This window comes from Hyla sarda, chromosome 1, assembly GCF_029499605.1.
Source record: "Hyla sarda isolate aHylSar1 chromosome 1, aHylSar1.hap1, whole genome shotgun sequence".
Taxonomy (NCBI): Eukaryota; Metazoa; Chordata; class Amphibia; order Anura; family Hylidae; genus Hyla; species Hyla sarda.
This window is the reverse complement of record NC_079189.1, coordinates 554,750,511-554,775,682: the sequence shown is the minus strand read 5'-3', so window position 1 is coordinate 554,775,682 and position 25,172 is coordinate 554,750,511. Positions and strand designations below refer to the sequence as shown.

General features: G+C 42.2%; 1 long non-coding RNA gene across 1 annotated transcript; it reads right to left on the bottom strand.

Annotated features, from left to right (window-relative positions):
• Positions 1–643: 643 nt before the first annotated feature.
• On the bottom strand, positions 644–24,093 carry LOC130311453 (uncharacterized). The gene is made up of 3 exons (XR_008859801.1): positions 24,019–24,093; positions 958–1,069; positions 644–786 (listed from the first exon to the last, which is right to left on the bottom strand). It is a non-coding gene; the product is annotated as an uncharacterized LOC130311453 (long non-coding RNA).
• Positions 24,094–25,172: the final 1,079 nt, after the last annotated feature.

Here is a 25,172-nt window from a genome sequence, read left to right as displayed (position 1 = left end):
ATTCTTATCTTACAGAGTATACAATTTAATGGGACAACCTTGCAAGAAACCTTTTCCAAAAGGTCCATTGACCTCTTTTCAATAGCACAACTATTTCATAAATTACAGGGTGTTTTTATTTGTCCTATGCATGCACACATACACAGTAGACTCTTGTAATATCCTGGTATATCGAGTGCACATGTGATTCACATAACTTGTATTATTCGCACCACTTGAATAATTGATGTCTGTTCGTTGCTCTGTCTGTACAGTTTTGGTGGCAGGATTGACTGACATGAAAATACCTGGACGAAGCGGAATATATTCATCTGGGTTCTTCTCTGCATTGTACTCCATCATTTTCCTAATAGTGGAAAATGGTTGATAATGGCCCTGTAAAAGATCGTGAGTGCTCTCAGTCACAATCATAACAAATGGGAGTAAGGAAATTAAAACTCTTATGAGGGATTCCCTAACTGTGTATTTTCAGTTGAACAGAAGCAAACAGCCTACAGGCAGCTATGAAAGCTATAGTTTATAGTTTAATCATATTGCATTTGTGCCAAATAGTATGCAAATAAACATTTTTAATAGTTTTTATTATTTCCTGTTTCTTTGTGCTGATATCCCAACAGCAAGAGAGCATCTTCAAAGGTATCTGGCAATAGTCAAAAATCTTATCCTTCTGGTATCTCCTTCTTGTCACTTAATCTAGCCATTCAGAAAATTTGGCCAAACTGATACATTTTGTGGGATCTTTTGACACTCTAATGTGTGTGGGGACTATCCCTCGATAGCATTTCTCTGGAAAAAAGTAAGTTGGAGCATAATACATTGAAAGGGATTGTATAGTGATAATAAAAAATAAAAAAAAATAATAATAATAATAAAATATATACATATATATATATATATATATATATATATATATTTAAAGCTATAGTGCTAGAAATTTTTAAAAGAAGTGATACTCACTTCCCCCTATTCCCCTGCAAATGTCACTTGGATGGTTCCTGCTCTTCAACACTGTTTTTCTGGTCATAGACACAGGAACTGCCTCACTCAGCTGATCACCACGGTTAATTACCTGTGGTGATAATAGGGAAGATTTATTAAAACATGTCCAGAGGAAAAGTTGCTGAGTTGCCCATAGCAACCAATCAAAGAGTTTCTTTCACTTTTAAAAAAAGGCATCTGAAAAATGTACCTTTGCTGGAGCTGGTGGTGCTTGCAAAATTTAGAAAAAGTTGCCAAACGTTTATTTCTAAGCCAAGGAAGTGATGCTGAGCCGCTCAAGTTGTAACAACAACAAAAATCCTCAAGTAGGTTAGGGGCCTAAATACCACACATTTATGAAACACGTGCAGAGCGCTTGGGGTCAATAAGCCCCTAACTATGCAAACCCTACCCCAAAAACATGACATTTATTAATAATAACGTGTGGTAGTAATAACTTTTATCTTCTTGGATGCTGGGTGTTAACCCTAGCTAAAGTTTCCAAATGATACATGGAGCCTGTGGATCTCTTAAATAGCTTGCCACACTGAGACTTCAATAATACAATCATCAACAGCTAGCACTCTCTACGTGTTTTGTTACAAAAGTAACTTCCTCAGGAGGGTTGGGCAATGGCCATTGGGAATTTTTGGACCCCGGTGCTCTGCTGATGGTAAAGGAATTTATTAATCTACCCAAGTGCCACATTCTGGCACTCTTTATTGCTCACTCTCATCTTCCACCCTGTCCTTGACTGATGTACAGGGCTTTGTATGTCAATCAAGGTGGGGCTTGGAGGTGAGGGCAAGTAAAGCATTATGCCAGATTATGGCACTAGAAGAGCTTGGCCCAGCCACCTTGACAATTGGCTGAAAAATAAAAAGGTGATTTTATAAGTTTGCAACCACATTCAACTCAGGGAAAGGGACAGTTTGTTGTTATATCCTAACAGCTACCAAACAGGGCATGCAGCCCTTTTCTTAGCAGGAAGTAGAGCTGATAATATTCCCTTAAACCATGTCTAAAACATTGTTCCAGTATAGATAAGCTGATGCTACTGATGTCTAGCAATGAATTATTCCTCTTTCCAAGCAAGAATGTTTTTGGGTATATCAGGAGGAATAAGTGTAGGCCCATCCAGCATTGAGCCAACAGTCATGTAATGTGTATTGCCAGCTTAAGGTGATGTCTTGGCAACTTTCTTCTATATACAGGTGAAACTCGACAAATTAGAATATAAGTTCATTGATTTCAGTAATGCAACTTGAAAGGTGAAGCTAATATATGAGAGAAACTCATTACATGCAAAGAAAGATAGTTCAAGCCATGATTTGTCATAATTGTGATGATTATGGTTACAGCTCATGAAACCCCAAGGTCCCCCCCCTAATTACTATGATTTGGGGAGCCATGTCATCTGGTGGTGTTGGTTCATTGTGCTTCATTAAGTCCAGGGTCAAAGCATCCGTCTACCAGGAGATTTTGGAGCACTTCATGCTTCCTTTCCCTTTAAGTTGCATTACCAAAATACAATGGACTTTTGCACGATATTCAAAATTTTTCACCTGTACACTCATTATGTTCCAGGCAGTAGAACAATTCTGTCTATATGAAGGTGTTTAACCATAGGTACCCTTGTTTTTGAACCTTGTTGAGTTTTGATGGCCAAACAACAAGGTTGTTGGCTTCAGAATACCCTCCTTATAGGGAAGCCTATGAGCAAGGTATTACATTGATTGGATGACTCATTGCCATGGCAAGAGAACATAGATTTGCAGACTGTTTTGTCCTAGGTTGAATTGTGAGTTGGTGGAGATCAGTCTGGATGGTACAATAGCAAATAGAGATCAGTTTGTATTGGAATAGGAGAGCTCTATATCTGGAGTTCACTCAATTTTCCTTCATTTACATTCTCTTTTCTGCTCATATCTTGGATGTACAGGGACACCTGACCCTTATTCTCATGACAAAAGGCAAAATATGCATTTTTATAGGATATTTCAGAAATTAATTTGCTCCAATGCATAAAATAAAATTATGCAATTTTGCTAATCTAAAAATACATTCTACCATAGGTTGCTAAGCTACAAACAATAGAAGAGCAAGACAAATGAAATAAAAACACACACACGGCCCTGATTTACTAAAAGTGAAATATAATTTTCCTTGTGGGTTTTAATTCCCTACAAGAATTTTTCCACGGTATTTACTAAGGTTTCCCTACATTTTGCACTTTCCCCTAGGTTTTACTTTTCTTTACACTCTGAACTGTAGGGTTTTCCCTCATCTTAAATCCACCAAATTTTCTGTGGAAACCTTAGTAAATATGTTGGGATTTTTAGAAAATGTCGGGGACATGCTGCCTTTTTAATGGCCACGCCCCATTTCCCAGACAACCGTGCCCCTTTTTTGGGTTTTCTCAGTAAAATCAAAAACAACATGAAAATTTGGAGTCATTTGTTTAAAATTTTATGAAAATACTTTATTGGTACACAATATTAAATAAAAACACAAGAAAGGGGATTCCACATAAATGGGGAAGGAAAACAAACAGGTGTCACAGGGTATCCTGGCTACATACCACACAGACCAAATAACAGAGGCAAAGTGCTAAATAATATGGACTACAAGCTATTAGGAGAGAGTGCACACAATATGCATGCTACATACAGTTATCTCCCACCATAAAAGTTACAATGAACTAGATACATACACAATATAGCTTGGAGGATTACAGCCTGTAGGAGCCAGGGAACAGCATGACACCACCCCAAGGCGGGGTTTCGGTATTAACCTTTATCCAGGGTGACCCCTGGATAAAGGTTAATACCGAAACACTGCGTTGGGGTGGTGTCATGCTGGTCCCTGGCTCCTACAGGCTGGAATTCCCCAAGCTTTACTGTGTATGTATCTAGTTCATTGTAACATTTATGGTGGGAAATAACTGTATGTAGCATGCATATTGTGTGCACTCTCTCCTAATAGCTTGTAGTCTATATTATTTAGCACTTTGCCTCTGTTATTTGGTCTGTGTGGTATGTAGCATGGGTACCATGTGACACCTGTTTGTTTTCCTTCCCCCATTTATGTGGAATCCCCTTTCTTGTGTTTTTATTTAATATTGTGTAGCAATAAAGTATTTTCATAAAATTTTAAACAAATGACTCCAAATTTTCAGGTTGTTTTTGAGTAATAGTTGGGAGGTCATATTAGCAATTATACTATTTGGGTTGAATTTTTTGTATAATGGTATATGTAATTTTAGGATTGTTATTCCCTATATACTTAAATTAAAGAACATGCATTTTTGCTACAAACAACCCTGTGTTTGAAATTTATGCTAGTTTCTCAGTAAAATGGAGAGTTTTTTTTTTTCATTCTGGTTCAGATTCTGGCACACAGAATTTCTGGCACACGACTTGACAAAACGGGATGGGTTTATATTAGTAAATCAGGGCCATGGTGTATGTTGTGTATCTTGCAATAATTTTTTTTTTTATATCAGTAAAGCAACCTCCATAGCAGTAATGGAAGGGTATGAAAAACTATTAGACAATGCAAGAGATACATAAGGAACATTGGTTCAAACATTCAGCCAGACAAAACATTATGCATGTTGGGTAATTTATCTTCTAACAGTTTACTGTACAATTCTGTAGATTATAGATTAGATTATATATTTTTTACATAACTCTTGAAAAATAGACACAGTGTAAGTATAGTCTCTATGTGGCCTATTCTGTAAGATATTTCAGCTGTGTCTGTCTGTTGTGCGTTCTTAAAAGAAGAGCCTTCACTGCCCGGTACCCAGCAGGCGTACGTTCTCAAATGACAATGACAAAAAAAAATGTACAAAAGGGCACCGAGAGAATGACTGTACTGCCAATGTTGTTTAATACATCCTTTCTGCAAATAGGTGCATGATTCCTCTTCATTGCTTCCCGAAAGGTCAAAAGTAATAGCTGGTACAAAAAGAGTGTTAAGAAATATATTCTCCAGTGGGGGAAGTTGGAAGTTTTGTGGAGAATTTAGCCTTCTTTTTAGGCTTTTTAATTTTTTTTTAGGAAACTGAGACCAGAACTGACCCCACTGCTGAGGTAGCCAGAGGGTTTACCTCTGTTCCTCCTTTTGTCCCGACTCTTGCATTGATAAAGCCTGGCTGAACCAGGCTTCATCAATCGAGTGCAGAGCACACAGATCAATACCGTTCTATGAAACTATATTGATCTGTATGAGGAATCTAATGATTCCTCCTAAAAGTCCCCTAAGGGGACTAATAAAGTGTAAAAAAAAAGTTTAATAAAATTTTAAGAAAAAAAGCAATAACCTTTTCCTTATTAAATACACCTTCCTTTTCCCAAATTCCATATAAAAAATATAAAAACATAACAAAAATAAACATATGTGGTATTGCGTAAATGTCCAAACTATAAAAATATAATGTTCATTAAACTGCACGGTCAATGGCGTATACGTAAACAAAATACCAAAGTCTAAAATTGCGTATTTTTAGTCACTTGTTATACTCTAAAAAAATCTATAAAAAAACGATCAAAAAGTTCCATTGAAAAAAAAAATGGTACCGATGAAAACTACAGATCATGATGCAAAAAATGAGCCCTCATACCGCCCATTATATGGAAAAATAAAAATGTTTTAGGGGTCAGAAGAGGATTTTTAACAGAATTTTAATACAAAATCAAAGCAACAGTATATAAGTTGGGTATCATTTAAATTGTATGGACCTACAGAATAAATAGACGAAAGCCTGCGTAGAAACGAAAGTCCCCAAAAGTTACAAAATTTTGGGTAAAATTATTGATGTCATTACAAAGTAAAATTGGTGGCACAAAAAACAAGCCCTCATATGAGTTTGTAGGTTGAAAATTGATAGCATTAAAAAACCTGTGGTCCTTAAGGGGTTAAGGCATCTGGGGTGTCAGTGGAGATGGTGGACTGGTCCAGATGACTGATAGTTACATACATTGTTACATAGTTTGTAAGGTTGACAAAAAGACGAGAGTCCAAGTTCAACCTAAAACTCTACTGTGTTGATCTAGAGAAAGCCAAATACATCCCATGAGGCTGATGTCAATTACCCAAGGAAAAATTCCTTCCCGACTCCAATATGGCATCAGAACAAATCCCTGGATCAACATTCTATCCACATAAATCTAGTATCAATAACTTGTAGTAATATTTTTTTCCAGAAAAAAAAATCCAGGCCCCCCTTTGAATTTCATGTAGCAGAGAGTTACATAGTCTTGCTGCTCTTACAGTAAAGAATCCCCATCTGTGATGATGGGGAAACCTTCTTTCACCTAAATGTAGAGAATGCCCATTTGTCATTGTTACCGGCCTAGGTATAAAAAGATCATTAGATGAGGATCAAATGAGGCTTTTTGATCAATTTTTTTTTTTTTTTTTTGCTGTAACCAAAAATCAGCAAGGCCTGTTTTCAAAAGGCGGGATTGGATAGACTTTGCATCTAAATCACTATACTTAAGACAATACAATAGAATAACAACACTGGAACAACAAAACCATAAAGTTATTCTTCCAAGTTATGGGTATCTATAGAAAGGAAACTTGCTTCCAAACCCGCCCATGTGAACATACTCTAAGTCTTTTTAAAGGGGTTATCCAGGAATAGAAAAACACAGCCAATTTCTTTCAAAAACAGCTCCACGTCTGTCTCCAGGTTGGGTGTGGTTTTAAAACTTGACTCCATTCACTTCAATGGAACTGAGCTGCAGAACCACACCCAACCTGTAGACCGATGGGGAGCGGTTTTTGAAAGAAAGTAACTCTGTTTTTCTATTCCTGGATAACCCCTAATTCCTAATTTCTGATCTAAATCTCACTAATTGGAGACTGAATGGTATTCGAAATATCAACGACTTGAAACCTAGAATGAAGTAATTCATCCTTATCATACTCTTTGTCACATTTAATAATCACTTGCAAATTAGACACAATTTCAATACTTTTCCATTTATTAAAAATACACAACAATTGCTAGATCTCCTCTCCTCCTAATATCTCCAAAGATACATCCAAATGTTATTAAATCTTAATAGAGTCATACTTGAAAGCTTGGTTATTCTATCTTTAAATGTGTGGAATCCAAATGAACACCACTTTTTCAGATACCCAACGGTCCTCTGTCCACATCACTTGCATCTAAATGCATCAATCATTTGGAAAAGTCCAGAAAATGTTCTTCCTATTTATCTAGAAATTATATATAATATGTCTGACAATTACTGGAGATGTGGTTCCTCAGTTTCATTCATTGACATGTTCTGGGGTTTGTCCTTTTTTCCTTATGGAAAAGCTTTGGCAACATTTTATCCTGCATTTGTGGCTGTCTTGTTATTGATATTATTATCCCTCAATCAGCATACTATGTAATGGAATAGGCTCATGTCCATAATACCATAGAACTATTATTATATTATATCTTAGTCAGACATACTCATTTTATTTAATTTCTGTATCACACATCCTTAGGGGATTTAACAAGAATTTGTGGTATGCATTGCTTTTTGAATGCTAAAATTTAAAATGCGTTATTTTCCTAAATATATGATGTGTTAGGGATAAGCAAATCGAATCTGACGAATCCAAATCCAAAAATTTGATTCGGAACGAATCCGAATATCGCCGTGATTCGATAAAACGAATCGCTTCATTAAACTCCATTTAGTGCGGTCCAGGCTCCAAGGCATCTAAAATGGCGGCTCCACATGTGAGGAAATGGGGCAAGGAACTCAGGGAACACGAGAAGGCGGGTAGGCAGGATCATCCTGAATCACATGCAGCATGCAGCCTATCAGCAGGCAGCCAACCCTGTGATGTCACAGCCCTATATAATCGGCAACCATCTTGCAGCCAGCCATTTCAGCGTTTTAGTTCAGAGAGAGCATTTTATTGCATAGAGAGAGTAGTGTGTGTGTGTTGCACAGAAAAACAGCTTTGCAGCTGCAATTCACCACAAGCCCAAATCACTGCAGAATTTACCAGGTGCACGGACTGGTAAGACTCGCTTACTCTCTATAGACTCCGGGATATCTATCTACTATATGTTTAATGCTAGCTAGTTCTCATGCACTAGGCACTTTATATATGTTATAACCATACACCTACTGGATTTACTAGCTGCTTTGTAATTATGCATTATACTTCCTGTTAAGAGTCTTTATCTCTGTTATTTACTTACCTATAGTGCACTACCAATGGTGATCGTATGAATGTACCCTACTACTTGTTATCATTTGTTTTTATTGTCGTATTTGTATTTAATAAACATTTTGTACATTATTCTGGTAGTAGTGTCTAATTTGGGGTGCACTTGTTTTTGTAGCCTAATACAGTTTCAAGTGTAGAGAAGCATATTGTCCTCCCCTCATAAGTGTAAACTGTACGAACACCTACGTAGTGTACGATTTTGTTCCTGTTAACGTCATAAGGGCCTAGTTACTCTAAAAGGCCTGCCAAAACTACACACTTGTTTTTGTAGCCAAATACAGTTTTAAGCGTAGTGGAGCGTATGGTCCTCCTCTCATAAGTGTAACATATACTCACTCAGCTGGTGTATAAGTATGTCAGGCAGAGAAATGCCAGGATGTGCAGAAATGAGGAGTGGTGGAGGTCGCAGCAGACTAGGGGTGAGTGGCAGCAGGAGTCACAGTGAGAGGCCTGAGCTCCCAGTATCAGCTAGCGGTCGTGTCTCGACCAGCAACCCATCTGCCATGATTGATTGGTTAACTCGGTCATCCACTTCCTCACAAGTGACATCTGACACCCCCAGTCAACAGTCGGTGGGTTCCTCAGACACAACCCTCAGTTGGCATGGCCCGAGAGCAGTCCCTGTCCTCCAATTGCCTCTGTCCTCTGCTGTTCCCTCCCCCACAGAAGTATCGTATGATGTGGGTTCAGCTCCACTATTTAGTGAGGACGATCTACTAGTGGACAGTCAGCATCTACTGCCCAGCCAAGAAGTGGAGGAGACATCTGCCGCTTCCTCTGCTGGTGGACAAGGAGGGATGAGGAGAGTGGCGTGGGAGATGTTTTTGCGAGCGTTCAGGCTCCTGAAGCAGACACTGTTGAGAAACCTGAGGTAGACATTAGTGACCTGCAGACACAACTCGATGATGAAGAAGCCGATCACACTTGGGAGCCGGGTGCAGAAGAGGCTTCATCATCATCAGAAGAGGGTTGCAGGTTGCCCGTGAGGCAGTAGCTGAGCCAGGAAGGTGGTAGCATGGTTGGTAGTCAGCATGGTGGCAGAAGTGGGAAGTCTGGAACCAATCGTGCCCGGGGTAGACCACCTGCTTCGTGGCAGCCTACCTTCCCGGGAGGTAGTGGAACAGGAGTTCCTGGAGTCGGTGGCAGAAGTAGTCAGTCAGTTCGGACTGTTGGTGGGAAAATCAGCTACTCGGTGGTGTGGCAGTTTTACATCAAGCATCCGGAGGATGTTAACCTGGTTGGCACCACGACCCTGCATCAACATATGCAGCGTCACCATAAAGCAGCCTGGGAGAACCATGTCTCCGATGTGGTGGTCCAGCCTGCTGCATCACTCAGTGTCATGCTGCTCCATGTTTCAGTGAGCCACGGCTCCACCACCTCAGCTGAAGGGAGCTGTGTGTCATACCCATCTTCTGTCACTCCAGATGCTCCTGCACCACCTACTTAGAGTCAGTCATTCCGCCATCGGCGAAGATATGTACAAGAGACAACAGTATGGGCCCACTAATCCAATGGTGCAGAAGCTTAATGTGCTCCTGTCCAAGTTGCTGGTGCTGCAGTCGCTCCCTTTTCAAGTGGTGGACTCTGCACCTTTCAGAGAACTGATGGCTTGTGCCGAGCCTAGGTGGAGAATCCCAAGCCATCATTTCTTTGGGAAGAAGGCAGTACCAGCCCTGCGCAATTTTGTGGAACAGAAGGTGGTCCAGTCCTTGAGCCTGTCAGTGTGTACCAAAGTGCATGGCAGTGACGACGTGTGGAGCTGTAACTACGGTCAGGGACAATGCATGTCCTTTATGGACCCACTGGGTGAATGTGGTTCCTGCACAGCGACAACAGCAACTTGGACAGGTCATTCCGCTTCTGTCTCCATGCTCTCAGGCCCTTGGTCCTGTGACTTTGTGTGACTCCGCCTCCTCATCCTCCACCGTGTCCCCAGCCTCCACTGCGCGGACAAGTCTCAGTGCCCCTACAGCATACAATGTGTGCAGGGCACGGCGGTGTCACGCTGTTCTTCACATGGTTTGCCTTGGTGAAGGGAGTCACACAAAGGAGAAACTGCTAAAAGTCATTCATCAAGAAATTGAATCATGGCGTACTCCACGAAAAATGGAAATGGGAACAATGGTGACTGACAATGGGAAGAACATCTTGTCTTCGCTGCGACAAGGAAGCCTGAGACATGCACTCTGCATGGCACAAGTGTTCAATCTGATTGTCAAGCAGTTCCTGAAGTGTTCCCCCCATCTGCAAGACATCCTAACAATGGGAAGGAAACTTTGCATGAACTTCAGCCACTCATACACCGCAAAGCACACCGTCCTTAAGCTGCAGTGTCAGAACGATATCCCCCAACATACTCTGATTTGCGACGTTTCCACACGTTGGAATTCCACCCTCCACATAATGGACCGACTATACGAACAGAGAAAAGCCATCACTGATTTTTTGATGATCTAAGAGGATAGGGGGACACCCCAGTGCAACTTCAATGTCAACCAGTGGCATCTCATACGTGACATCTGCCATTTGCTTAGGCCCTTTGCGGAAGCCACATTATTAGTCAGTCATTCCACTGCTCCATTTACTACAACACGTGTTGGAAACGATGGCTGGTCTGGGCACTGGAGACATGGCGCCCACATCTCACGGCCACATGAGCCCTGTGGGGGCTGAACTGGATGAGGGGGAGGGGTTATGAGGAAGGTGAGACAGAGGACCTAGACACACCGTGGCAGTATGCAGTGGAGATCGAGGCAGAGAGTCCCTCCGAGTCACTTGCACAAATGTCACAATGCATGCTCACTTGCTTGCGTAGTGACCGACGAATTGTCACCATTCAGCAGCGGGATGACTTGTGGCTCTCCACCTTATTGGACCCTCGCTACTGCCACAAAATGGGGGCTTTGTTACACCCACTGAGAGGGAGGACAAACTGACCAACTATAAAGACATCCTACGTAGTCAGTTGCCCGATGCCTAGATGCTATCTGCGCCATAGTCGATCCTCTCGCAGGTCTGACTTGGGGGCCCTTGCCAACAAGGATATTTTACCCCCACCTACTACAATGGACAATATGTTGTTCCCGTCCACCTTTTCGAAGAAAGTGTTACTCGTCTTAAAAAGGGCAGGCCCAGACAGGAACCTCTTCCTATTTCCACGTAAAAACCCTGGGAAATGGCAGTGTTTGCAGGGGGAAATAGGGAGAGGTTCCTGTGTGGGGCTGCCCTTTTTAGTGCGAGAGTAGGGCCTTACATGGGAAGTTTTTACCCCCACCAATTACAATGAACCATACGTTATTCCATTCCACCTTTTAGAGGTCTTTGTATCACATCAATACTTGGTGGTGTAGGTGGCACATGGTGTTTTTTGCACACCTTTCCTTTTGTTTGATAAAAAAAAAACTTTGGGTACATACAGTATATTTTATCCTGAGAATATTATTAAAAGTTATGATATCACTCAATTTATGTAATTTACAATTGCCTCCTTATTTTTGCCTTTCATTACTGTTCTTAATTCAGAATAATCTTTTTCATGCCGCTTGACTTATTGAGACCTTGACTAAACCTGAGACCTCCTTTTTACTGAGATTTGACGGTTGGACACGTGATGATGAGGCCCCCCTGTGGTCTACTACTCAATACCTCTTATTCTTTCCCGTCAATACTCTTCCTTCTCCTTTTTTATTTATTGTCCTTATTTTTTACTGTTATTTTCCTGTTAATATGATTTTTGTATAACTGTTTCCCTTTGTTATGGAAATTTTAAAAATTGTGAAAATAAACAATTATAAAAAAAAAAGTTATGTATTACGTAATGCATATCCTCAATGCTTACTTGTTGTTACGCCGAGCGCTCCGGGTCCCCGTTCCTCCCCGGAGCGCTCGCCTCATCTTCGTTGTTGCAGCGCCCCGGTCAGATCCACTGACCGGGTGCGCTGCGGTCCCGCCTTCAGCCGGGATGCGATTCGCGATGCGGGTAGCGCCCGCTCGCGATGCGCACCCCGGCCCCCGTACCTGACTCGCTCTCCCTCGGTCCTGTCCCGGCGCGCGCGGCCCCGCTCCCTAGGGCGCGCGCGCGCCGGGTCTCTGCGATTTAAAGGGCCAGTGCACCAATGATGGTGCCTGGCCCAATCTTCCCAATTAGCTTAATTGGCTCCCACCTGTGCACTTCCCTATATCACCTCACTTCCCCTGCACTCCCTGGCCGGATCTTGTTGCCTTAGTGCCTAGTGAAAGCGTTCCCTTGTCTGTTCCTAGCCCGTGTTCCTGACCTCCTGCCGTTGCCCCTGACTACGATCCTTGCTGCCTGCCTCGACCTTCTGCTACGTCCGACCTTGCTTCTGCCTACTCCCTTGTACCTCGCCTATCTTCAGTATCTTCAGCAGCCAGAGAGGTGAGCCGTTGCTAGTGGATACGACCTGGTCACTACCGCCGCAGCAAGACCATCCCGCTTTGCGGCGGGCTCTGGTGAAAACCTGTAGTGGCTTAGAACCGGTCCACTAGCGCGGTCCTCGCCATCCCTCTCTGGCACAGAGGATCCACTACCTGCCAGCCGGCATCGTGACACTTGTGCACACTAACACTTTTTCAAAAGAGACCGTTTTCTTCTGCCTACCTGCCTCAGCTACTATTCTGATCCTGCCAGTTCTCTTTTTTTCACCCACCTTCTTCACCGTGTACTGGTATTGCCACACACTGCCACACTATGTCACCGGGTCACTTTCAGGACTCCTGATGCTTTTGATGCCACAGCTCGGCTGTCTCATACTGCCACCATATGTTCTCCTCATGGTGAAGCCAGCTCCAGGCTGTCTCATTCTGCCACCATATGGTCTTCTCATGCTTCCGCCACCTCCAGGCTGTGTCATTCAGCCACTATATGGTCTGCTCATGCTGCCGCCAACTCCAGGCTGTATCATTGTACCGCCATGTGGTCTCCTCATGCTGCTGGCACATTAAATAAAACATTTTAGGTTTATCTATTTGAAATCTTAAATTTAAATGTTAAAAAATATCTTTAATCTCTTCAATTGTGAGGCCCTACGGTCTCAGTAGGCCAGAAACAGCCGTTTTTAATACAGATTCATAAATTCGGACCAATGCAAATTTTTTTCAGAAAATTCTCTGATTCTCTGTAGGCAAAAAAACAAAAACCACAAAATGTTATAAGATTTAAAATCAGGCAATTCAAAAAAAATTATTATTATTATTTTAATAAAAGCTTTGAGATATCTAGTTCTGAAGTTCCAGGATTTGTAATAAGAATAAGAGCACTGACGGTGTCTCTCCCGCCGGCTGGCCGCCTCTAGCTCCCGTAGTATGGCCCCTCCACGATGCATATGCATTAGATTCAACAAAACATCCTAGTGACGTGGAGTCCCACATCACGTGATCGCAGTGCTCTGTCTGAAGAGCGCATGCACCGCTATATGCATGGTGGAGGGGAGGGCTTAGGAGCCACACTACGGGAGCTAGAGACGGACAGCCGGCGGGAGAGACACTGTCAGTGCTTTTATTCCTGTTTGAAATCTCGGAATTTCAGAACTAGACATTTCTGTGGCCAGTTGGTGAAAATAAGTAAGTGACCCTTCGTTTGAATCCTGTTAACCCACACTACAACCCAGTCTATTGGGTTTAGTGTGGGTGAACAAGCTGACAGTTTTACTTTAATAGAATGGCTAGATAGAAAATAGGGTTATGGGTTAAAGAGGAAAAAAAAAAACACAACCTGGCCCAGTCTTGATGGGATAAACAGGTTTAATAAAACATTTTATGAAATCAAAAAATAAATAATGAAAGCTGAGTATGATGCATGCCCATTAATAATTTTTGATGGAAGACTCAACTACTGGGATAAATGCTAATAGGCATATATTGTGGATAGGGGATAAGAGTTTATGGCTAGAGTACACCTTTAAATAACACAAATGGCAATTAGATCCCATTTAACTTAAAGGGGTACTCCGGTGGAAAACTATTTCTTTTTTTCAAATCAACTGGTGCAGAGGTGTCAGCAGAGAACACTGTGGTCAGACAGAAAAGCACAACTCAACTTCCTCTGTAGTACATAGCAGCTGATAAGTACTGGAAGGATTAAGATGTTTTAATAGAAGTAATTTACAAATCTGTTTAACTTTCTGGAGCCAGTTGATATGAAAAAAGTATTTTACACCGGAGTACCCCTTGGACAGCTTATCCTTCCTCATTTCATGTATTTTCGATGAAGTAAAAAGTGAGAAAAAAACAAAGACAAATAAAAAATAGTTTTATTCAAACAATCTAATGGCCCAGATTTATCAATCTGCCCAAAACCAAAACTTTCTTGTTTAGCCCATAGCAACCAATCACAGCTGAGATTTCATTTTAACCCATTACGGACACAGGATGTCCAGGTATGCCCTTGCGTCCTGGTACTTAAGGACATAGGGCGTTCCTGTACGCCCTGGTCCCATTACAAATGGAGAATACTTTAAACCCGGTGGATCCTGACTGCTATCAGCAGCCAGGACCCAGAGTTAATGTCGGCATTAATCCTTTATAGGCCGCAGTTAAAGTTGATCGCAGCGTGTGAATGAAAGTGAAAGCATCCTGGCAGCTCAGCAGAGCTGATCGGGACCATCGTGGTTAAATCGCGATGTCCCTATCAGCTGAGAGAACATTGAGGGGGGGGCCCTTACCTGCCTCCTTGCTGTCCGATGGCTTTACTGCTGCTACCAGCCAGCTATGCAGGCTGGAACATCAGAGCATCGATAACAGTAATCAATGCTATGCTATGGCATAGCATTGAACAATGTATGCAATCAAAAGATTGCATGGTATAGCCCTCCTATGGGGGGCTAAAGAAAAACTGTAAAAAATGTATATATGTGTTAATAAATGTGAATAAACCCCTCCCCTAAAAAAGTTTAAATAACCCCCCATTTCCCTTTTTTTTTCAACCGTAAATTTTTATTAAATCATTTTCTAGACAATAAGAAAGAAAGTCTCATACATCAGCAAGGTCCGAGGACCAATAGGCATACAACAAATGAAATACAACAAAGTATCAAATATTCATACTAAAGAAATGGTAAAAGTGGTTGCAACAGAAATCGATGGGCCACCTAAAGATCAGCACAATGTCGAAAGCAAATCAGGGTTAGCATCCAACATAGGCAATAAAAGAGATCAGTGGGACAAAGGGACAGAGAACAACCTAGACAAAATGAACAAACAGATAAACATCACAAGAGAAACAAAAAGGAATAGACACAAAAAGAATAAGAACAGGAAGCCCAAACATGAATAGGGCAAGAAGAAGAATGGTCATCCATAAATCTATCCCATGGATCCCATATGGACACGAACGTACGGACAGTATTGTTGAAAGAGGCAGTAAGAGATTTGAGGGAGCGAATCTCACGAATGCGGGCTGTGAGATCATCTTCCGACGGAGGCAAGATCTGTCTCTAATGTTTGGCGATGAGGGTTTCTGCTGCAAGGACCATGTTCAGAAAGAGATTAAACAGCTTTTTTGATAAAAACCCTAGCGTAAAGGTGCAGAAGGAAGACCTTGGGGTCTAGAGGGACTGAAATACCTAAAACTGTGTGAACCAGTCTCTACACCTGTTCCCAAAAATTAACAGCAGACAAGAGCAGAAAATATGGAAAATGGTGCCCAAGCCTACACCACAACGCCAGCATTGGGGAGGAATATCATAATTCAATTTATTCAGTAATACTGAAGTGTGATACCAGCTCATGAGCATCTTAAATTGCGTTTCTTTATGGGCTGTACATATAGAGGCTTTGGAGGCCCGCTCCCAAATTATATGCAATTGAGGCATCAAAATTGTAGTATTGAGAGTTTCCTCCATACGGCTCATATAGAGATAGGAAGGAGGAGGACCATCCGGAGGAGACAGCAGGAAGGAATAAATGCTAGAGAGAAGTCCCTTCACCTGAGGACCGACCCCACACAGCCTTTCAAAACCTGTAGGTATGGAGACCATCAGTGAGCCCTGTCCAGAGGACAAGTAATGTTGAATCTGAACATAGTGGGCTTCCTCAGAAGAAGGGAAATCCTGACAAGCTACTAGCTGGTCAAAAGAATGGAGAGAACGAGTAAGGGGATCAACAACATCAGCCCAACAAAAAAGACCTCTGGAGCCCCATTCCCTTACCATACCAGAAGATGGCCCTGGAGAAAAATTAGGGTGATAGAGAAAAGACTGCAGAGGAGAGAAAGAGGAGAAAAGCTTAAACCGTCTAGAACAGTAATTCCAAACATAACGGGAGAACCACATTGGACCCAAAAGAAGACTCACAGGGGAAGGGGAGGGGGGTAGCCCACAGGAGGGGATTAGGATGAATGGGGGCCAGCCACAATTTCATTTCCATCAAATTCCATTCATTTACTGTAGGCATGGTAAGTAGACCATGCGGCCAAGTAGCATAAATGGGCAGCCCAATAATATTTAGTAACATCAGGCACTCATAACCCTCCCATAAATTTACTGGCTAGCATAACCGACATAGGGAGACGGTGGCGCTTTGCATCCCAAATAAATAGCTGACTGAAAAGAGAGTAATGCAGCTAAGGGGACCTGTATCGGTAGCTTTTCAAAAAGTAAAGTAATTTAGGAAGAATCTTAACTGCGATGAGCCCAAAAAAATTTATATATTGGGACCTCCATTTTTCCATTAAAGCACGTAGTTCATGAAAAAGAGCAGGAGAGTTGGTAGAATACAGAAAAGAGTAGCAAGGGGAAAGTGACACACCCAAATATTTAATGGCAGAGGGAGACCACCGAAAGGAGTAATCAGCCCATAAAAGAGAGATCAAGGAGGGAGGGAGATTGAGAGGCATAGATTCAGATTTAGAGAGGGGTGACCTTATAACCCGTGACAAGACCATAAGAGTGAAGGAGTTTATACAGAGTAGGCAGAAGGTGAGGGTAAGCAAGACATCATCAGCAAAGAGGCAGATCTTAAATTCCCTATCATTGAGGGTAATGCCAGAAATGTCCGTATCCCCCCGGATCATTGCAGCAAGGGGTTCTATGCACATAGCAAAGATAAAGGGGGAGAGCAGGCAGCCCTGCCATTAAACAAGGGAAAGGTTGAGGGAGAAGCATGAGGTAGTTTGAGAGAGGCAGTGGGAGTAGAGTAGAGACCTCCGCAGTACATTGAGGAAATTACCCGAAATACCAAATTTCTGAAGGGTGGCAAACAGAAATGGCCAACCCAGCCTGTCAAAGGCCTTTTCAGCATCTAAACTTTGAACCAGAGCCTGTTCTGATCTCCGATTGACCACATCTATAAGATCCACTACCCTTCTTGTATTATTTCCACCCTGCCAACAGGGAATAAAGCCGACTTGATCCTTGTGCACAAGGGTAGGGAGAAAGCAGCAAAGGCGATTTGACAAAACCTTGAAGAACAACTTTAGGTCAGAGTTAAGAAGATCAATGGATCAGTTGCTGGAGCAAGCATGAGGACCCTTACCAGGCTTGGGGATCAGTGTAATTAATGAATGGAGAAAAGACTGCAGGATACTCTCCCCCCCATAAAAGAATTAAAAAGAGGAACCAGCTTAGGGAGGAGAATAGAGAAATAGATTTTATAGTATAGGTGAGTGTCCTGCAGGGAGAGTCTTGAGAACTTAAGAGAGCTCATCAAGAGTTATGGGAGCATTCAAAGTCTCGCGGTCAGCTGTCGAAAGAGACGGCAAACTACAATGAGAGAGAAAAGAGTCAAGCGCTGCGACACACTCTCCAGGGTCCGAGGGAAGTTAAGAAGGAAGCGAGTAAAGCTTAGAATAGTAGTCAAAAACAGGCGAGAAATTCCGTAGGTGTCTCGCCAACATAGTATAAGCCTTGTTACCCTTTTTGCAAAAACGTTGTTTAGCATAAAGCAGTTGACATTCAACCTTATAAAGGGCCAAATCACCCAACTGGGACCGAGCAGCAAAAAGGCGCCTCAGCGCTGAGAGAGAAGGGGAGGACAAAAGAAGAGCTTCTAAACGGGTTATTTGAGACCAAAGTTCCTGGGAGCGAGCCAGAGATCAATAGAAGGGGGAAAAAACTGATTGAAATCACCACCCAAGAGCCATGCGGACACAACTCATGCAAAAAAGGCACCTGGGAGGTGTTGGGAGCATGAACGTTGCGAAGAAGTAACTGCCTACCCCCATAGAGCCCTCGACTATAACAAACTGACCCAGGGGATCTGTATAGGAAGAAGAGACCTGTAAGGGACAAGACCTAGAAATTAAAATAGCCACCCCCGCAACCTTCCTAACCGTAGAGGCTAAAAATACTTGAGGGTAGAGGTGGTGAAGAAATTGGAAAGTACCTATACTGTCAAAATGTGTCTCCTGGAGGTAAACAATATCTGCCTTCAGTGCAACCAATTCCCTCAGCAGCAGTAGCCGCTTAGATGGGGAGTTAAGACCCTTTACCGTCAGGGAAACACACTTAGCCATGAGAGGGTAAGAAAGGGAGAGAAGGCATATGTGGAAGGGTACTCACTCAGACCAGTAGGAAGCTCACAGAACCCAATGAATGTTGAAGGGACCAGGAAAACCACTGTGACAGCTGTCCTGACCTAAAATGAAAAAAAAAAACTACAGAAAAGATAAGCAGAAGAGGAAAGAAGAGACAAAAACGACCAGAAAACAAAACAAAAGAACACCACATCCATGGATAAATGTCCACATGGTACTGCCACGGAGGGGAGATGGAAGAACCAAAAGTGAGCAACCAGGAACAAGAAACCCCAACCCCGAGACCACACCAAATGAAGCAGCTGCAAAATAAATGACTGTAAATAGTGCAAACAACAGTAAAATAGAATCAAAAGCACAACAGTACTGGGGAGAGCCAAGAACGACTAGGCCCCACAAGGAGTGTAACAACAGGCAAATTAAGTCCTTAGGATCTTCTTCAGGGAGGAGCAGATGGAGGACAAGGAGGGCCAGACACTGCAGACTTCCGACCCCCACCAGAATGCCAATTGCGAACTGGCTTCCTGACATGAAGAAGAGGAGGGGGAGAGGGAGTGTGACCCCAGTCCACAAGTTGAGGAACTGGGATGTCCAGGGCAGAGCAAAAGGCTGGGAAGGACCCCAGCACAGGACGCTCTGTCCATCTTTACGAGCATGGAGGGCAAATGGAAAACTCCATCGATAAGGCACCTGAAGAGTCCGCAGGATGGCAAGAAGTGGTTGGAGCATCCTTCTTTTCCACAAAGTGATCCATGAATAATCCTGGAACAGTTGAATATGGGCACCATCAAAGTCAAAGTTCTGAAGGGACCGAGCCTCTGACATAATCAATTCCCTAAACTGAAAGTCATTGACACAGCAGATGAGGTTACGGGTGGACCACCAGAGGATTTGGGATGTAGCGCCCTATGAGCTCTATCCAGTTTAATCTTGTGAGAGGGAGGTTCACCCAGGATGAGATTAAAGATAGCCTCCAATGTTGCCTGTAAATCCTGTGTAGCCTCCGGAAGGCCACGGACCAGGATATTTTTGCATCTGCCCCAGTTGTCCAGATCCTCCACATGACCATGCAAATCACTGAGGAAGTCAGATTGGGCAGAAATGGTAGACTGGAGCTGGGCAATATAAGCTCTGGTAGAATCATGTGCCTCCTTAAGCCCCTTCACTATGTTAGAGACATGTTGCAAGTACTGGCGAAGGGAGGAGCTCTCAGCCCTACAGGTGTCTTTAAATTCCGAAATCAAGGAGCGTAAGTCCTCTTTAGTAGGGATTTGTGAGAGAAATTGGTTCTAGTCAGGGGGAGCAGGGGAGGGTACTGGAATACCTGAGCAGTCCAGGTCAGCATCAGAGAAAGCGTCCCAGGAAGACTGAGCAGGTGCTACAGGCAGGGCAGTAGTAGCATCAGCCGAGGTAGATGTACCTTTCTGAGAAGACTGCGGTGCACCTGCGGTCAACTGATGTGAAGACATATTCCTCTGTGGCTTAGGCGTGAAGGCAGGTACAGCTGGAGACAACTCAAAAGAGTCCCCAGAGAGAACCTCGGCTAAAGGGGAGATGGGGAAGGTGGTGGTGAGGTCCAGTCCACAGGGCCAGGGTTTCACAGACAGGCCGAACAGCAGGGGTCAACCCAACAGCAGAGGGGGAAAATGGAGGGCCTTTAACCTAGTGTGCCCAAGACGGAGGCAGACTAGCAGGAGGAGCAGCTGCAGCAGACTCCAGGAAGGGGGAGGCCCCTGAGCAGGCAGGTGAGGGATCCCAGAATCCAGCGGAGTAATCCCTGTTATAGTAGGGCTTGGAGATGTCCCAGGAGGCTTCAGCAGGCTGGGAGCAGGCACCACCAGTGAGTCACCAGTGGAGGAGGTTAGGGAGGAAGAAGATGGTGGTTTTACTTGTGAGCGGTCCATGTGGAGGAGCGGAGGAGCTGTGCGCGTCAGGTGTTGCAGGTGGCCCGAGAGCACTCCGAGGGCATCTGTAACGCAGCAGACGAGCGATCCGCCTGGAGGAGCGGAGCTCCAGCAGATCGGGACCTATGGCAGGAGGCCAGGCCCATAATGGCGGGCAGCTGTCCCACAGCCCACTCAGCAGGCAGCTGTAGGAAGCTGCATATGCCTCCCGAGGAGGCTGAAGACAGCTGGTGAGTAGCGGGACACTTAGAGGACCGGTGGGAGGTTCTCCCCAAATGGCAGAGGGACAGTCATGGCATATATCAGCAAATTCATGGCCTCAGGGAGTCAATCAATAGTCGGCCATCTCTGTCGGTGCCAAGTCACCCCCCCCTCATTTCCCATTTTTTTAAATAAAATAATGTAATAAAAAATAAAAATAATCATATGTGGTATCGCCGCATGCATAAATGTCTGAACTATTAAAATATAGGGATAGCTAAGCTGAACGATCGATGGCGTACACATAACAATATACCAAATTAGCCCTCATATAGCTCCGTATGTGAAAAAATAAAAAAGTTATAAGGGTCAGAAAATGACAATTGTAAACATGCTAATTTTGGTGCATGAAGTTATTATTTTTTTTATGTAGTAAAATAAAATAAAAAACTACATAAAATGAGTATCCTTGTGACCGTATGGACCTACAGAATGAAGATAAAGTGCTATTTTTGCTGAAAAGGGCACTGCGTAGAAACGGAAGCCCCCAAAAGTAAAACAATTTAGTTTTTTTTTTTAAATTTCACCCCACAAATACTTTTTTTTTGTTTCGCTGCAGATTATGGTATAAAATAAGTGATGTCATTACAAACCACAATTGGTGATGCCAAAAGCAAGCCCTTATATGGGTCTGTAGGTGTGAAATTGAAAACGTTATGATTTTTAGAAGGGGAGGAGAAAAAATTAAAATGTTAAATTTGCTGAGTGCTTAAGGCCAAAATGGGCTGATTTCTTAAGGAGTTAACAGCGCTCAATAAGACATTAAAGCTGAGCTGTGATTGGTTAATGTGAGAAAAAACAGACAGATTTATTTTTCGGCAGATTGATAAATCTAGGCCAATTAATATGTTTTAGCAACAATGCACTAAAAAATATGCAATCAAAAACTTTGAGACTAAATTCTAATTTGGAGGAGGGGAGGCAGCAGTCAGGGTCTGCTTAACAGGTTAGACAAAATTTTGAAGTGCTTGCGTGTTCTTGGCAACTTTACAGTAATTCAGAAATATAGCTTATTAAGAACATATGTGTTGGAAGCTTTATTATGTAATGTGACATATTTTTCATAGTTGTCACCCTTGGGGAAATAGATCCTCAATAAATAGTTTTGTCTCTCAAGATGCTCAGGCAGATCATGAAGTGTCTCACTGTGCAGGCAAGGAAGACAAGCAATTATCTCCAAGGGGAATTTGATGAGCATTTATGTCTCCTTGCTTATCTTGTCTTCACATTGTTCCCAAGCCCAGCTATCTGCTCTATTTATGTCTTCTCATCCTTGTCACCTCTCAAAAAAGAAAAAGAAAAGTAATAGTGAGCATACTTTTTCTCACAATCTAATTTTTGGCTAAATTCATATGCAAACATGATAGTATCCTGGGCAAATATGGTGATACATTCCCTTCCAGGTATCTAATATTATTATACAATTTTACATTGATGAAACATTCTAACAAAACATGGAAGAGAATGTATCACCATATTTCTCCAGTATACTATCATGGAAGGCAATGGAAATCGGATAAAAAAAATTGTTTTATAAATATTGCTGTTTAATAGTTTATGTGGTCATATGGTGTGCTATAAAGAATAATAATATGTTGATGAGAAATAACATATACTTACCTAGCCACAATGCTTCGCTGGCCCCCCAGAGCTTCTATTCGCCTAAGTCTAATTCCCCCCAATTTTCTCTCTTCTTCTTTCTGCTTCTGTGATGAGTGCCTTCAGCAGGACCTTGGAGCTGTGGCATTTATTGGTACCATTTTGGAAGACTTAAGCCATTTTGATAACTTGTGTATTACATTTTCTGCACAGGTAAATAAAATAACTTGTAAATCTTACAAGACTAAAAGAATATAGGTGCGCTACTGTGGTAGATGCAAACAAGGACATTGGCTACCCTCAAAACTGATGTAATATTGAGACATTAGCCAGTATATCCTTACATAAAGAACATACCTGAGCCCGCAAACCAACGCCAAGGTTTCTCAAGTGGCATGGGACCTAACACTAAACCTAAGCAAAAACGGAGGCCAGTGGGCCATTACAGCAGCATTAGGTCCGACTCACAGGCCACTCCCAGGTTACCTCTAGTGTGGCTAAGCACACATACAATGGAAGGTTGGAGATAGGCTATAAGCCCCACCCATGTTGGCTGATATGTTGCCGGCATCACAGGTGAACCTTAATGCTACCTAAAGTGATAATAAAGGCGCATTAGTATAAACAAATTTTAAACAACTACAAAGATGTGGTCTAAAATGGCAGGAGGTGCTCAACCCCAAATGCATTTAAGGTTGAGCACCTCCTGCCATTTGAGTCCACATCTTTGTTGATGTTTAAAATTTGTTTATACTAATGCGCCTTTATTATCACTTTAGGTAGCATTAAGGTCCACCTGTGAGGCCGGCAGCATATCAGCCAACGTGGGTGGGGCTTATAGCCTTTCTCCCCCCCCTCCCATTGTATTTGTGTGCCCATCCACACTGGAGGTAACTGGGAGAGGTCTGTGAGTCGGACCTAATGCTGCTGTAATGGCCCACTGGCCCCTGTTTTTTCTTATCATGGCACAGGTAGGTTTAGTGTTAGGTCCCGTGCCACTTGAGAAACCTTGACGTTGGTGTGCAGACTCAGGTATCTCCTTTATATAAGGATATATTGGCTAATGTCTCTTTACATCAGTTTTGAGGGTAGCCAATTTCATTGTTTGCATCTACCACAGTAGTGCACCTATATTCTTTTAGTCTTGTATTATTCTATTTGTTATACATCCACACCTATTTATTTGGTGTAGAATGCCATTGTGGTACTTGTGGTCATCTGCAGGCATCCTCCATTGTATGCATATTTTGCTGGGGATCGCCCATAGCAACGGACCACAAGTGTAGGATCTCTCCCGAAGCATAAATGCACAACTGCACTTGGGGTTGAGCACTTCCTGCCATTTGAGACCACGTCTTTGTAGTTGTTTATAACTTGTAAATCTGTTGTTTCTTAATTTTTATTCTGAATAAATAATATATTATCTTTATTTTGAAGGTTGGTACAATTACAGTGATTCGCAATTGATATTGTCTTTTTCATAATCAACAACTTGATGCCAATTTATAATACAGTATAATTTGATTCTATTACCTTCATACGCAAGTTTGTCTCATTTTATGCAGAGGACTCATACCCAGCAGTGCTGCAGTGCAGGTCTTATTTTTCTGTTGTCTCTGACCTTTCCCAGCATTCCATGCCGCCAGAGGTAATGTGTCATAGGTCACATGGTCTACATGGGGAGTGGCTATGTTGCAGTGGGTGGGTGAATAACATTATTCCAGTAAATCACACCCCCTGGAGACCAAGTGACTTATGACATATTTTCTCTGGCCACATGGAATTTGGGATTACACATGATTATGTGAGTACACGTTAAAACATTCTGCATATGTTTGGATAAGTAAATAAATCCTGTGTTTTAACAGGGGATGAGGTTAAAATAGTAGGTGTGTCTCTGAATACCTACATATCTATAAATATGCATAAAAATTTAAGTAAAGCACACATGTAGAACAAGCTATTGTTGCTAAAATATATAAAGTGATATAATAATTTGATTAAACTAATTTAAGAAGTGTTTTACAAAAAGTTCACAAAGACGTTGCAGAAACAATTAGAACCATTAAAAAAATGTGTTTTACAAATGACCCAATTGTTACATGACCCCTGAGAGACGTTCCTGTCTTTTACAGTAACAATCCATCTTAGTGTTTTCCTCTTTGCTCTTCAGGTTTCAGATCTGTGGTCTCTGCTAGGTCTTGGCATGTAAGAGAAGTGTTGACATGTTCTCCTGTTCTACCCTCAGGTATATCTTTATGCTGTCTTGTTTGTTGTGGTCTTCGTCTTTGTTCTTTCCTTCTAACCCCTTTGTGCCAGACATATTAAGGATTAAAAAATGTTAAGCAGTTCAAAATAACCAAAGACTCTTCAAATAAGAAAAATGAGATGTTTATATTTGGCTATTGAGTACGTTTCATACTTTAAAAAAAAGAGCCACACAAGACTATTCTCACGAATGATACTATGCCTCTTTCTAAATTATTTTAAACCTTTTGTTTTCTTTGCCTTACTAAGCTAATATTTACATAGATAAAAGGAAAAAGGAAGGATGAGCACAGATAATGTAATACAACTAAATTGCAGATTTCATAAAATGTACAGCTTCTGCACATCATCTGGTCTTTACTGAGACAATGATATTGTACGCATCTTCTTGTCATTCTTTGTCATTGCCGATCCATCAA